The 14,980-nt window shown below is 41.3% G+C and overlaps 1 long non-coding RNA gene across 1 annotated transcript in view; it reads left to right on the plus strand.

The window, feature by feature from the left end:
• Nucleotides 1-3,364: 3,364 nt before the first annotated feature.
• The window catches only part of LOC112551257, a 100,720-nt gene continuing 89,104 nt past the window's right edge, over nucleotides 3,365-14,980 (plus strand). The window contains exon 1 of the long non-coding RNA XR_003095511.1: nucleotides 3,365-3,603. This is a non-coding gene — a long non-coding RNA (uncharacterized LOC112551257). The remainder of the gene's footprint in view (nucleotides 3,604-14,980) is intronic.

A 14,980-nucleotide genomic window follows, 5' to 3' on the forward strand; every position in this document is an offset into this window, starting at 1 on the left:
TTGCAGGGGCAGTTCTCCCATCCAGAGATACAGGAAACCTTCAGGGCCAGAGGATCACCACAGGGCTGATCCCCCTCCCCAGGGATGAATGAGGCAACCCCGCAGCTGGGAGCCCCTCAACTCGGGTATGTGGGGCTCCCAGCTACAGGAGTTTGCTTCTTGCTTGTGGAGGAGGAGCCCGAGATCAAGCTTCCCCTGCACTGGCAATAAGGCATGATGGAATCTAATCCATGATCCCACAGTTGCACCTCCTGCATGCAAATGTGGCATGGCAGAGGAGGCATGACTGTGTGAATTAGATCCTGTTGCCCCTTTAGCTGCACATGTAGAGGGAGCCTATGATTCTTTGATACCCATCTGTAAAATGTTAAGACCAAACATTCAACATATTTCTGGAATTAGACCCTTACATTCACCTTAGTCAATTATTTAAGTGACTATAACCAGTTGTGCAGCTAAGCAGGGTCAAGCATGACACCAATCCTGCAGAGACACAAAAAGAGCAGCAGCTACACTGCCAGCATTGCTGCCACAGCCACTAACACTGACACTGCTCCATGCACAGCTGCTTCCTGGGGTGTTCAAGTGCCCAGTTACATCTCAGATTATAACTCCCATTTGGCTTTAGGAGTTGTTTTGCATTCTATACAGAACTGAAAATCAGGCCACTTATCTAATTGCTTACATGCAAATGTAGGTATCTAACTTCAGATTGGATAATGTTGGCCTTATCTCTTCAAAACAGCTAACAGAACAGAATTTGCAATTTAATAATTGAATTGAACGTATATAGTGTTCAGCATGCTGGGCTTTCAGCAAATACTTTTAATCCCTTTTCTTTTTCTTATTTTAAGTATCCTGCAGTTTCTGAAGGCAAATGAATGCATAAACATGCTAAAAATTATGAGTGTAGATGCATTTGATGTTCTGTGGGAGATAAAATTATTCAGCAAACCATATGTGTTTACTTTTAGAACTCTCCATAAAGAAAATAACATCAATATAATATTCTATTTTATTCTGCTGCTGTTTGGTTTACCCATGCTTAATAGAGATCCTTACCTTGTTTCTCCTTCCATTTAGCTTGAGCTAGAGGGTTGAGGTCTACCAATCTTACACTATATGTTCTGTAGCCTAGTCACCTCAGTAGTAAATAGAAACTCATCTGCTGTAGTGCTCAATTTCTGACAGTGTTCATCCAATGCAAATGAAAAAGCTGCTGTATAATTTTTCCCCTATGAATTGATGGCATCTTTCCCAGCAGCAGCAAATATCTATCACTGTAAGTTTTCAGTGAATAGACAGATTGCACGTGAATATATTTTCAGCATCATCAGCTTGCTCTGTCCTCTTTCAAGAAGGGACTTCCACGGGATACAAGAAAACCAGGGTGTCGATATTTAGCTCATACTTTCTGTGCCACATGGCTGGGATGTGAGGGTTAGGTACCCATCTGTTCAGGGAACAGAAAGAGAGATGTGATTCTTTGTTCCTAGAATTTTGTTTTATTTTCTGCAGTAGCCCATCTCCTCGTCCAAGCATTCTCTCACTTATTGTTCACTTCTCTCTTTATGTGACTACCTCTACTTTTTTCTTTCACCTGCAATCCTAGCCTTTAGCTTGTTTTTTTCTTTTGCTGCCTTGCTCATTGTTCATTTTCTTCATTTTTTCTAGTTTACTTGTGCTAAAATTTTAGTCTGATAGCACTTGCCCAAGAAGTTCTCAGCACACTATTTTGACAATCTTCAGAGAAACTGGCCTGATTTAAAAATGTCCTCCCAAAATGCAATGTTTTCATATTCAAAGAACACAAAATTATTCAAGAGATGGAATTTTGTAGGTAACCTGAAAAAGAGAAAATAAAACTGAAATTAATTCAGATATATTCTACTATTCCTACTTTGATTAAAGACACTTCCTTCAAAGACTATAACAGAGTCTTTTTCTGGTGTCACTTGTAGACATAAACATTGAGATAAAAGGCAACATGGGATCACATACAGTCAAGTTAAAATCAGAGTGTTCAATGTGTTGGCAATGCTGTTGTCTCAGTGAATCCTACGCTTATTGATGTAAAGGATCTGACTGTTGCCAAATTGTGCTACTTTATACATGGAAAGAATGGGATTTTTTTTTTCCATGTAAGGAAATGTAAATATGAAAGCTTCCTTATCATTTGAACCAGATGCTTACTGTCATCCAAAAGTGATCATCATTATATCAGGTGGTAACAGATAAAGAAAAACTTTTAATTGTTTTCTACTATAATCATATAGGTGTCCTTGTGATCAGTGATTTCAAGACTTTAGTGAGCATGCAGGTGGTATTGTACATAGGATGTAAAGAGGAAAACATCCATGATTTTACTACTTCATTTCTACTTTAGTAAGTAGCGGGAGATGCAGCCAAATAACCACAATTAATTCAGCACAGTTTGGCACAGTTGTCATTCCCTGCTGTGGAGAGACCCAGATCTGAGCTAGCGTAAGGACTGAATTGGCTCTCATAACTAGAGAGAAGCATTGCCTCCAGATGAGTATTATTGACATAATTTGCAGTGCATTATGGGGAAGCTCATTTGTAGCTTTTTGTCTGATACTTAGCCCGTGAATTAATGCAGTGTCAGTTTCCAGCCTTTGTTGTCTTGTGGCCTTGTATTTATAATTGAAGGTATCTAAATAACACATCAATTTTCTTTTATTGCTGCTTTCATCATATAGCAGAGGTTTTTAACAGCAAAAAATGTGTGTGCGTCTGTTTATTTTTGCTTGCTGAATATGATTTTTAAAAATTCCATGAATTTTCAGTTTTGCCTTCATGTGGGAATGCATGCAGTCTTATAGTTTCTAGCCATAGGCATGTTTTTCCAGAATGCATTTGTATTAAAATCTATTAAACTTTCCTTCACATCTTTTAAGGCACTCTCTCTCTTCACCCTTAGCAATTCAATGTCAAGCATTTTGGAAGCAAGCCTAAAAGATATTGTGTTTTTATGTACCAGCTTGAGTCTCCTCTGGAAAATAGAAAGCATGCCACTTAATGAGCTGCTGAAATATCACTGGGCCAGATACCTAGTCAAATATAAAGCCAATAACCCATTTAATTTTCTTCCATCATGTCCAAATGTAACTTAAAAGTAAAACAGAATGGAACAGTTGTATAGTATTATATAATCTTATGATATTCAGAAGTGCCCAGGGAAAGAACACAGTGAAGTGTAGTGTTTGGAATGCAAGCCAGCACTCCTCAGTTATCAAACATCTGAGCTCACTTTGGTGGAAGCAATGTTTTCTATTTCTGGTAATTTCAGAGATACAAAATGGAATCTGTCAGCTAGTTGCTAATCACAAAAGTCAAAGGCGGAAGGAAATAAGATGTATTTAGAGGCCTTACAGTCTATAGTGAGTGAATTTTGCCACAAATTTGCACATTTTCAGTCTTCAAAATTATTTCATTTGAGAGAGAGAGAAGGGTAGGGTTTCTTGTAATAATATGCACTGCTGGAACATGAAGAAATCATCCTTATCCTCTTGTACAAGTTGTAAATGGTGCTTCCACTGCTTTTCTGTGGTGCTCTGGGCAATATATCAAGCAGAGTGGCAGGTAAGTGGAAAATTTGGGTTCCTAAGTAGAAAGCAAATGGTACCTACTTTTAACAATAAGTGTATCTCACTCTCAGCATAGGATGCAGTCTAGCATCATACCTATTAACAAAGTAGAACTTTTATAAAAAGTGTCCAGCTTTGTGTGTATTATATTTTATTGTCAGAATAGAAATAGCCTCTGATATTTCCTTTTAACCAAGCTTGTACTTAGTAAATATTTATTTTGATTCCATTAAGCTTGAGCAGCAAAGACATTAGATGATAAATATAAAAAAATAAAATAAAATAAATGGGCCAACATGACGGCTGAATTTCAAAGAGTTTATGCATCTGGGAGACAAAAAGTGAAATCATGGTCCCACTAAAGTCAGTTGCAAAAGTTTATTGACTTGAATAAAGCCTAGCTTTCAACTCAGATTTTTATCTATGCCTATGGAACCTTTAAAATCAGAAGAAATCTTGAAAATATAGGCTTTTGAATGGAATTGCTAGTATTTTGTTTCCTATCAATCTGGAAATACCAGGAAAACAACTTTTTCCATATTTTAGTTTTTAGCATGCAGTCTCAGGCAGTGCCAACCAGGGCCTAAATTATATTGGTGACATCTGCGTATGAAGGTGACTTTCCAATGGGAAAGAACTGTTTCATCTCTCTATCACCTTATAACTCCCACTCCAGTAAAGCTTCATTGTCCTAAAACTGGAAAGATGAAGCAACCAGCTAAAGGCACAGGATCAGTTCAAATGCCTGAAGATTCACTGGGATTGTGGAAATATTGTGAATACCAAGGAGTTGAAGATCATAAGTCACTAGGCCCCAGTTAACATTCCTCATGTGAAAGTACCACAGGTTGGATTCTGAGAGTTTTACGAGAAGGCTAGGTAGTCTAGTGGTGGGGGGAGGGAGGGGTCTTCTTCAAATTCGTATCCAAACTCCGAACTTTTTTTGAGGTTTTCATGCTTCAGCTGTATATGTTGGGAGGTGGGGAGGAGGTAGAGGATGCATTAATTAGAGCAGTTCCGAGAGCTGCTCTAATTAAAGCACCTGGAGCATCTTGTGTATCAACGTCCCTGCACTTAAAAATGGCAACAAGAGTGGTTTATCTAAAGCTCATCCAATGATCTCTAAATAAAGTGCCCCCACTGCCATTTTTAAGTGTGGGAACACTGATACACAACACGCAGGAGGCTGCTGGAGCATGGTAATTACAGTGCAGTGGAGCAGCCTCACTGCTCATGTATAGGTGCCCTTTGTGTATAGTTTGGCTCTATGTGCTGTGTTTGCGAGTTTTTATTTGCATAATAGGAAAAGGACTCCATACAGAAATGAGATATATGAAGATGAATCCCTGGGCCACTTTGGAGCCTCATTAGTTTTAATGGGGACCTGCACTTGTTGAGGGGCCCTCCTACTCAGATGTCATTTCAGAGTTGAGGCATAGTGTATGGGTTATGAGAAACAGTAATATTTTTAGTATCCTGTGAGTTTCTAGTGAAAAAAGGGCTTATCTTTGCTTCATCATTATATCTTTAGTTTAAAACATTTTGTTCCCTTGCTCTTGTTATCCACAGTACTGCTTTAAAGTCAGACATCTCTACATACTTTGTAAGAATGTTTAGTGTTATTTCAAGGTGTAGGATTAGATTGTAAATGACATCAGCTGCTTCCATCTTTATCATATTATGGGCACATATAGACATTTGCAAGTAAAAATCATTGTAAAAGCTTGCAATTCTCTGTGCTATCAAACAGATATTCATTTCTAGTGGTAAAATTTCAATCCCTGGCCTGGAGAGCAAGTGAGGAGCCATAAACCTTGAAAGCCAGCTCCTGATGCCCTGTGTGCTGCAAAGGGTAGGTGCTGCCTGCTTTGTGTAGCATATTCAGTGTTGGAACCTACAGTCTTGTGCACAGGTGGGGCTGAGGACCCTAGCTTTAAACCTGCTGTGCATGTCAATTAGCTCCCCCAAATCTCACACCCACAGCCCCTCACAAGACGGGGAGTGAAGCAATGGGACAATGCCCCCTCCATTCCCCAGACCTGGGACAAACCCCTCTTGGCAATGTCTCCCATGCCTCTTAAGACCAATGTGTTCCCAGTCTTGGGAAGGCTGCGGGGGCAGGGACAGTTCAACTCCTCCATGGGAAGAGTCAGACTTCAAAGAAATGTTCTCTACCCCCAGTTTCCTCAGACCAGAGTCTCATGGTCTAAGACCAGAGTCCCATAGTCTAGAAAAGGCACAGGGGCAGCTGCTGCTTGACTCCTCTGGATCACTGAGGAGTTAAGCACAAGAATCAGGGGTTCATTCTTATGAGTGAGTTTCTCTTATGGGGGGAGATCTTCAAGCTGTCAACCTGGAAGATCTTTCTCTCAGAAGTGGTATGTTTTCTTCAGGAGAAATGGAATGAACATGTGTACACTCCTAGTTTCTACTAGGAAAGTGGTGATCCTCCCTGTAGAAAAAAACATCTGTGCATGGCCTCCTTGGGTACATGCAGGTGTTACATTTAGATATACCTAACCAGGGTTAGGTGGGCCTACATGCCAACTCATGCAGGCATTCAGAGGGGCTGTTTCAGCCCAAAACATGGTGCACCTGATCTAAGTTCACCTCAGGACGTGCACTAACTTATATCAAAAAAGATTTAACCTGATCTAGAAAACTTCTGCATGTATTTGCAGCAGCACAGTCCTGGGGTTAGGAAAGCCCAGTAGCTTACCCCAGCCCTGGGACTGCTATTCCTATGCCACGCCCTGCCCAACCCCCACCTCCCAACCCTGCCCTCCCAAGCAGGCAACATCCCCCACCCCCCAAACCCACCAACCACCCCTCAGGATCTGCCACCCCTCCACGCCCACCCTGAGTTACTTACCTCAGGCTTCCAGCAGTGACAAATGACTGTACATGCTACTCCCAGTCTAGGTTTAAGCAGCTTAAAGTAAGCCATCTAAATCTAGAGAGGGCCCACTTGTTGGCACACTGTCTCTTGTTCTTCTCTCATCTGAACAAAATTACCATAAATGTCTGCAATAAAAATATTCAATGGGAAAAAATAAATCTACAAATACAGCCTGCCAAAAAAATCCCATGAGGTCTTTACATTTCATAGAAGACAAAATGTCAGTGTTCCAAAACCACAGGTGAATAATTGGTAAAAATGATTTCTTTCAGATTTTGAGAAAAATATTCAACACTTTTGCCCTGCTCAGATTCTGATAGTTTAGTTTCTCATGGGCAGCCATGTTACATCCCTTGAGTTTAATTTTACTTGACAGGTCGGGGTCTTAGTATTTGTTAATTAACAGTTCATTTTCTCATCAACAGTTGCATAGTTCCCAGTTGATTGGCTAAATAAGTCCCTCAAGTTGTTCTGTACATTATTGTCACACCTGTTACAGGGCTTTGGTGTCCTGGCAAGTCTGTGAAATTTAGTTAATTCTGTTTGAGAAAAGACTGGCTAAATGTACTGGTGCCATTATTTTTTTTCCATGAGTTTAATAAAGTCTTGGCCCTGATGTTCCATAAATCATTTCTCAGCTTCTCAATTGTCATATGCCAGTATCAGTTTAATGATAGAGTAAACCTAATTTCTATGGGGGTCTAAAACTCTAAAATAATTGATTAATTAAAAACGGTACTGTAATCTAAATTACCTCTTCAGAGATTTAGGAAATGTACCATACCTTTTACACTCATCTCACACCTATATGTGTGTGTGTGTGTGTGTGTGTGTGTGTGTGTGTGTGTATGAAACACATATAGTGCTATATATTTGTGGACACAGATATGCACATGTGTGTATGTTAAAACAAATATTCAAATAATTTTCTAATGCAAAATATTCCCAGAGTTTTAAATTACACATTTTATTTACTGGAGATTTAATTGGGTCCAGCCCAAAGCTACTGCCATACTAGAACAGTTCAAAATTGTTGGAAGAGGGCAAGAAAAAAGAATCAATCAGCTGCCAGTCTTTCACTTCTCCCGTTAGCTAATAGGAACCAGAGGCAGAATAGAGGCCCAACACTGGTATTTGGGGCTTTTTTCTGGAGAGTGCTGTATTTTCGCATCTGACCTTGGTGTTCTGAGGCTAGTGCATGGAATATCTCTTGGGTATACCATCTGTATTCTGGAGACAGTTCTTTTTCCCTAGAGTCTAGCCAAATTTACCTTGATCCTTACTAAAATATGGGGTAGTAGCAGACCTGCACATAGTCTAAAAATAACTTAAAATGCAAGTCAATGTTCATTGGAAAAACTAAGCCCCTTTCAAAAGCTTAAAAGTACAGGACCAAAGGTTTAATAGTATTAGGAGGAGTAAGGCACTTATCCTTCAAGCTGGGAAGTGTATGCTATAGAACTTGTGGCTTGTAAATAAGTATTTCTAATAAATAAACCTCAATGGAATTAGAAAGACATAGGAGCTTCATATCTGGGATTTACAAAAGGTATATCCATCTGATAAGCTGAAGCTTTACCAGGGAGCTGTCATTTCAAAAATAAGAATATTTTGAGTATTATTTAGATATTTCATTGATGAAAAGTGAACACTAGAAACTGCAGGCAGTAGGAAGCCTTAAGCAGCCAAGCATATCAAAATATAGTGCATGGAGAGACTTTTACTACTCCCGCTATTTAAAGACCTATTTTCATGAGCTTATTAGCTACTAGTGATCCCTAGGGAGAAATACAATTAAAACTTAATCATACCAAAAGCTTGGGTTCTTCTGATTCAGCGAACTTGTAATCTTTTATATTTAGTAGTTTACTTGTAAATGTCTTAGTACTAAGAAGAAAGACTTATAAATTAGTTTCAATCCACAGTAATCCTGCTACTCTGGATTCACATGGCATATTTTATACTTTGTATGTGTTTCTCTATATCTTGTTTACATGTTTTTAAGACTTTTACGAATTCTGAATGGCAGTATATTTTTTTAATGATGAGAACAAAATAACTCTGATGAGCCCGTTATAGCTCATCGTGTGCCCTCCTTATACACACTCCTTTACTGTATAGATGATACCCATACTATAATACAGATAAGTCTTAAATACTTAAAAAGAGTGTTTTAAAAAGTCAAAGAATTCACAGAATTTTTTAAAATAAGGTAATCTAGGTAGAGCTGTACAAATTATGTCTGAATCATTTTTTTTAAATGTTAATTCAGTAAAATTCTTTGGTTTCATTTTCACTCTATTTTCAGTGTCCCTTTTTAAAATCTTAAAAATAAGATATCACCTTGAATAAAAAAAATTTGAAATGTTTCATTTAAAAAAATATAAAAACAACATGGTCACAGTTTTTAATTTTTTCTAGTTTTTTCCAGCTAATCTATTTGATGAAGTTAGAAAGATTCATTATCATTCAACCAGGATATGCAGTTTAGCACAGTATTTCCCCAGCTGTAAAGTAACTATACTGTTCAGGAATTGTACAGGAAACAAACCAAAGGGAGAAACGGTCATTAGTCTAGAGGTACTTTTGGGTGTCCCAAGTCCAGGACCAGAATCCAAAATTCAGGACTGTCCCAGGAAAAATGGGACAGATTGCCATTGCAAATGCCATTGCAAGTACAGTGGTTCTATACACTTTGAAGTTGGCACACTATGTTGTGCTGCTTAAATGTATTAAGGCAGATACTCATGGAGAGACTTTACTTCTAACCTTCTTAATGTGATATTTATAGATGAGGGAATGGTCTAATGTGACTCCTTGGTAAACTGTGGTATGCTCATGGGGAAGGATCTAGTTGCCTACTCATATTCACATGCTTTTGGCTCAATGATGGTCCATATGGAAGACTGTTGATAATGATTTATTGATGCTCCTCATTGACCTCATGCTTCTCAAACACACCCACCCCAGCCCCCCCATGCCACTGGCCTAGAATGAAGGTATGGCACCAGGCTCAGTCCCCAACTACTGCTGTTGGGGGCTTATCGGTTTGTGTTACAATGAGTGGGGCCAAAACATTTTGGTAACTGACAACTGACCGCCCCATCCCTCAAGTGTCACTTAAGCAAAGTATGACTTTGCCTCCCTGAGAGAGGCTAGTGTGTTTACATGGATACACCTGGCACAACCCTAACCCAGACAGACCCTGATACACTCTGAAAGCTTTTTTGGGCCCCACAGCTAAAGTAACCAACGGGCAAAACTGAGTGTTTTCACTGGAAATCCTTCAGGCACTGTTTGGCAGAGCAGCTATGCATAAGCACTGCGCTGCAGGTACGAAGCAGCAGGAAAGGGGAATTCTCCCTAGTAACTTCTCTCCCCCACTCCGCCCCTTCTAGAGAAGGCTCATCCCTCCAGGTCCTGATGCCTGGGTTTCCTAGCCCTCCCAGATCCCACAGCAGGGAGATGGAAACCAGGTATCTGCGTTTTCCCCAATGGGAGGCAGAACATGGGCATTCTGTGCCATGGTCAGTACCGGGTTATAAGGAGCTGCATAGCTTCTGGCCCTAAGTGGGGGAAAGGGTCCAGATAGGGGACTTTAAGAAAAGTCCTTTGCTGTCTCCCTTGTCTGCAGGCTCTACATTTGCGTGAGGGAGGCCTGATCATGTATCCCAAGATGCTGGGTCCAGGATGGTCACCCAGATGCCTGTAGAGTGCCACAGATGTGTGTATTTGGCACCAGCAACATGAGAACCAAAACAAACTTTTGATATGGGCGTTAGGATGGACAGGTTGACAACTGGTTGTGCTTGTAGTGCTGCAGTACTTGTATGAGCTGTCCAGGCCCAGAATGCTCTGTGAAGGTCCAAAATGAGGTCTATGGATGGCCACTCCCTGTCTGAGGGAGGCTGCACATGCTGCTATGGAACTGAGAATGTCACAGTGCCAGGATAGGAAATTTATGCACAGGATCAAAGACTACTTGGGATCCAGCTATGACATCCCTGAGTGGCATCATCACTACCTCCCATGGGGAGACAGTTGCCCTCCCAGGCTGAAATGGTGGGGGCAGGCTGCCACCCACCCTTCCCCCCAACCATGGAGAGGCCCGGTTCAAGTACTCCTCCCTGGGCTGACATGCTTCAGAGTCCCATGGGGGGAGGCCTGGATGGACACTGGGGGGGATTGTTCCATACCAGGCATTGATTAGGAAGTGCAGGGGACTGGCAAGGGACCAGAACAAGAGATCTGTCATGTGGTAGCCACTGACCTGTGGCCCAAGGAGCCAGGAAAGCATCTGTCAGGGCCTGCTCTGGTGATCAGTATTGGGGAAGGGGGACCAGCCTGCCCAAAAGCCAGTGCCAGGGCTGGCACTGAGTTTGCCTACCTTCCAGGGCCAAATTGCTACCCCTAGCTGCTGGCAGTTGCTGGCATACATGAGGGGCCTCAAAGAGGTTCTCAGCCATTTCTGGAAGGGGCGGGAGGAGGGGAAGCGCCAACCCATTGGGACAGGCCCCTTTGGGCTCAGGTCCTGCTGCAAAGAAGTGGCACAGCCTCTGTGAAGATAGGCAGCCCCCTGGGCTCGGTTGCAGAGTGGGCAACATTCCACAGTTTTTCTTTATTATACACACAATAAGTTTGCCAGCTGCAACATTTAATTAAACTGAGGGGTGGCAGTTTTGGATGTGGCATTCCCCCTACTTCCTCAAGGTTTTGTGTTTTGTTAAGTTGAGCCCCTACATATGACCACCCCCTTCTCCTCCTCAATGTCATAATTGCCCAATGCAGCCAGGGTCTTTCCCCACTCTTTGAATGTTACCTGAGAAGAAAGTTCCAAGTTCTGGAGCAAACAATCTTGCACAGCTTTTGTTTAATAAACACACTAAAAGTTTGGTAGCTTCAACATTTGATTAAAACAAGGCATGTCTCTCCTCACACCTCATTCTCCTGCACCCTAGTGTATACCCCTGGGGAGGGAGAGGGGAAGAGGGGTGGTGTGGGCTGTGGGCAGCAGTGTTCATGAACCAGGGCAGGAGGAGCCCAGGGCACGAGACCCATGGTCCGTGTCAGAGTGGGGCATTTGAAGCTCTCTGGCCTTATTCATCCAGGGAGGGCTCCCAGTCCACCTAGATGAAGATCTTGGCCAGGGCTTCACAGATCTGGACAGCCTGCTGCAGTGTGGGTCTGAGGCCATCAGTATCAGCAGGAGGGAATACAGGCACCTGCGACACACAAACACACACACACAACCCAGCCATCCAGGACACGCAACTCAGGCATTGGGGACATGTACACACACAGAACCCAGGCATCCAGAACATATATACACACACTTGGTGGGCACAGTGTACACCAGGTGGGGATGTGTGAGACAGCCAGCTGATGGTTCATGGCCATGACAAGCCACTGTTGCCCAGGTGGGCAGTCATGATGTCCCCACCAACCAATCAGGGATGCCTCAGCTATTTGGTTCTGCTTGGGAGACTTCAGTGGCTTGTGGGGTGTGCTGGGAAGTATGCTGTTTTAACCTACTGTGCAGGCAGGCTCCTAGTGCTCCCCCACTTTCTCCCCCCCCCCACACACACAAGAGCTAATGTGTTCTGCTTCCTCCCAACCTAAGGGGGTGCTTAAAGTAAATCTCTAAAATCAGAGTGCTTCTGCTGCTGGCTTCTTGAATGCCTGTAGTTAGCCTGTGTCACAGTAAGAATTTAGAGTAACTTTTTGTCTGCCATTTTGCTCTAACTTTTTATACACTCATTGTTTCTAACATTGTGATCACAACATCAATCAATCTGCAAGTCAAACATTATTGTCCTAATTAGATGATTTTTAATTAAAATAGGATTTATTCACAGGGAGTACAAGATTTGTGTTTTTTTTCTCTCCGCTGATTTCTAAGGGGTATGGCCCCTACCCTGGGGGTCTTTAAGAAGAGGCTGGATGCCTACCTGGCTGGACTCATTTGAGTCCCATTTTTGTTTTTAGGGTTTTTTGTTGTTCTCCCGCCCTGGCGGGGGGTCGGGCTAGAAGATCTATTAGGTCCCTTCCGACCCTAAAACTATGAAACTATGAAACTAACGGAGGGGTAGAGTGGAATTCTCTTCATTAGTTGAACCATCGGCTTCTTAAGCACTGAATTCTCAACTTTCCCAAAGTATTTTTTCTTTGTTATTTATTGACATGGTAGGAGTTTTGAATGTCATCCTTACTAGATACACTCTAGGAAAAAATACAATTAAAAGAGTCAGAGAAGATCTTTTACCTTTAGTAATTTTAATCAGTGATACATTTCCATAAACACATTTTTCTGTAAACAATTTGCAAAGGAATGTATTTCATGCTGTTTTAACATGCTGAGACTAACTTTATTCTGATTCATTCTGGTCTTTTAAAACAACTGAAATAGGACCCATTCTGTGCTTGCTGGAGGGCACCATGTCACAAAGATTATAAAACTATAAAAGATTGTATACTGCCTATTACTGGCCTTGAGACATTTAAAAATTACTTTATCATTAGACAGTTTTCAAATAACCCATTTCAAATCTTGCAAGTGATTAAAAAGATGTGTGTATTAGTGGTTATATGAATTGTATCCTTCACTCTATATTGTCACTCCAATTCATGCTTGTCTGAAGTTTTTGAAATAGTATGGTTGAGAGAAAATTTTAACAGTTCTAAAAGGGAAATTTATCATTCTTCCATCCAAACTCCTCTATGTTTGACCCAGAATTAAACTTGAGGTCCAATGAGCATGATTCCCTATCATTTCTGACATATATGACAATTCTTTTTCACTAATCAGAAGAAGCCTTAGGATAAATGAGGGTTCAAGGCATGGCCTCAGGCATCTGTGCCCCTTCCTGCCTCTAGACCTACATATTATCCATCAGAGAGATTTTCAGCTAAAGCAGCAAGGCATTTCTTGAACTCCTTTCTACCACATACATTTCTTTGCTTTAAGTCCTAAAGATTCTACATAATAAAATATGTGAAGAATTCTGTAATATTCAAGTAGATTGTGTGCTTTCCTTCAGATGAAGTGTTTATGTATGAACAGTATCAACACTATCTAATACAAAGAATGAACTTTTTTTGTGAAGGAAAGTAGTTTCACAAGTGTCCTTTAACTCTACAAACAAGAAATCACATCTTATATTTGCTTTAAATGGTCTTAAGTAGAAATATATTGCATATGTATATTTTTCCCCAAATCAATATCTAAAAAATAAGCATCAAGCTCAAATTCCCAAATTGACAATTTAACTGTTAAATAGGCAACTATTTTTTGGGTATTTGCCATTCCTGGTAAGTATACAGCATATAGATGCTTTTTAATCTTTGACTGGGTCCTGAAGTGCTTTGTGCTGTCATAATAAGCCTCCTCTAGATTAAGACAAGATAAGGTAAGATATAATGAGGATTTCCTGAGGAATGAGTATGTCAGGGAATATTCCATGAGTTAGAAGACCTGCACAGCAATAAGATCTTAACATACCTAAGTAGTTTTGACAAGTATCTATATATCTAGATGTTTAATTGACTCAGACTTCAACTACATTCATATTCTTTGGTTTGTGAATTTCTAAAATCAGTGGCACCCAACTTTCTGGTCCTCTGAGCCAGATTAGTAGTGCAGGATCATTCCATGGGCTTGATCCCACACAGGGTTGGTCTACCGGCCTAATTCCACACCACCCCAATCCAGCCATCTGCCAACCCCATCCAACACCAAACTACCCTGATTTGGCCCCACACTGCCTACTGCCCTGATCTGGATGTGCCCTGCCCTGATCCAGCCTCATACCACACATTGCTTCAATCAGTAAGTTCAGCCCCCACCATGCTCCCCCAACCCAGCCTTGGTCTGCCACAATTCAGCTCCATGACACCCCAATCTAGCCTTGGTCTGCCACAATTCAGCTCCATGACACCCTGATCCAGCCTTGTCTTGATCTAGCCACACACTGCTCATCATTCTGATCCAGCCACATGCTGCCCACCTACCAGATCCAGCTATGTGCAGAGCTACCTTGTCTGGCCTGTGGGGCTCCCTACATGTCAGGAAATTTGGCAGCAGAGGAGCAGCAATTAATTCTAATTTCCAGATCCTTGGATGGATAATATGGCTCCATAGGCCAAGGGTTGCACATCCATAAATGATTCTAAGTTTCTTAACATCCAGTCCCTTGGAATACTTTGTCCAGTTTTGGGCCCCACAATTCAAGAAGGATGTTGACAGATTGGAAAGAGTCTAGCTCAGAGTAACAAAAGTAATTAGAGTGAAGGAGGCAAGATTTATAGGGAATGGTAAAAGAACTACGGTTACTTAGACTGGACAAAAGAAAACTAAGGAGAGGATTTGATAACTGTCTTCAGATACCTGAAGTATAATTACAGGAGATGGAGATGAACTTTTATCTGTGGCTATAGGTGACAGGACTAGGAGCAATGGCCTCAAGCTTCAGCCGGA

This window comes from Alligator sinensis, unplaced genomic scaffold (genome assembly GCF_000455745.1).
Source record: "Alligator sinensis unplaced genomic scaffold, ASM45574v1 scaffold315_1, whole genome shotgun sequence".
Classification (NCBI taxonomy): domain Eukaryota; kingdom Metazoa; phylum Chordata; order Crocodylia; family Alligatoridae; genus Alligator; species Alligator sinensis.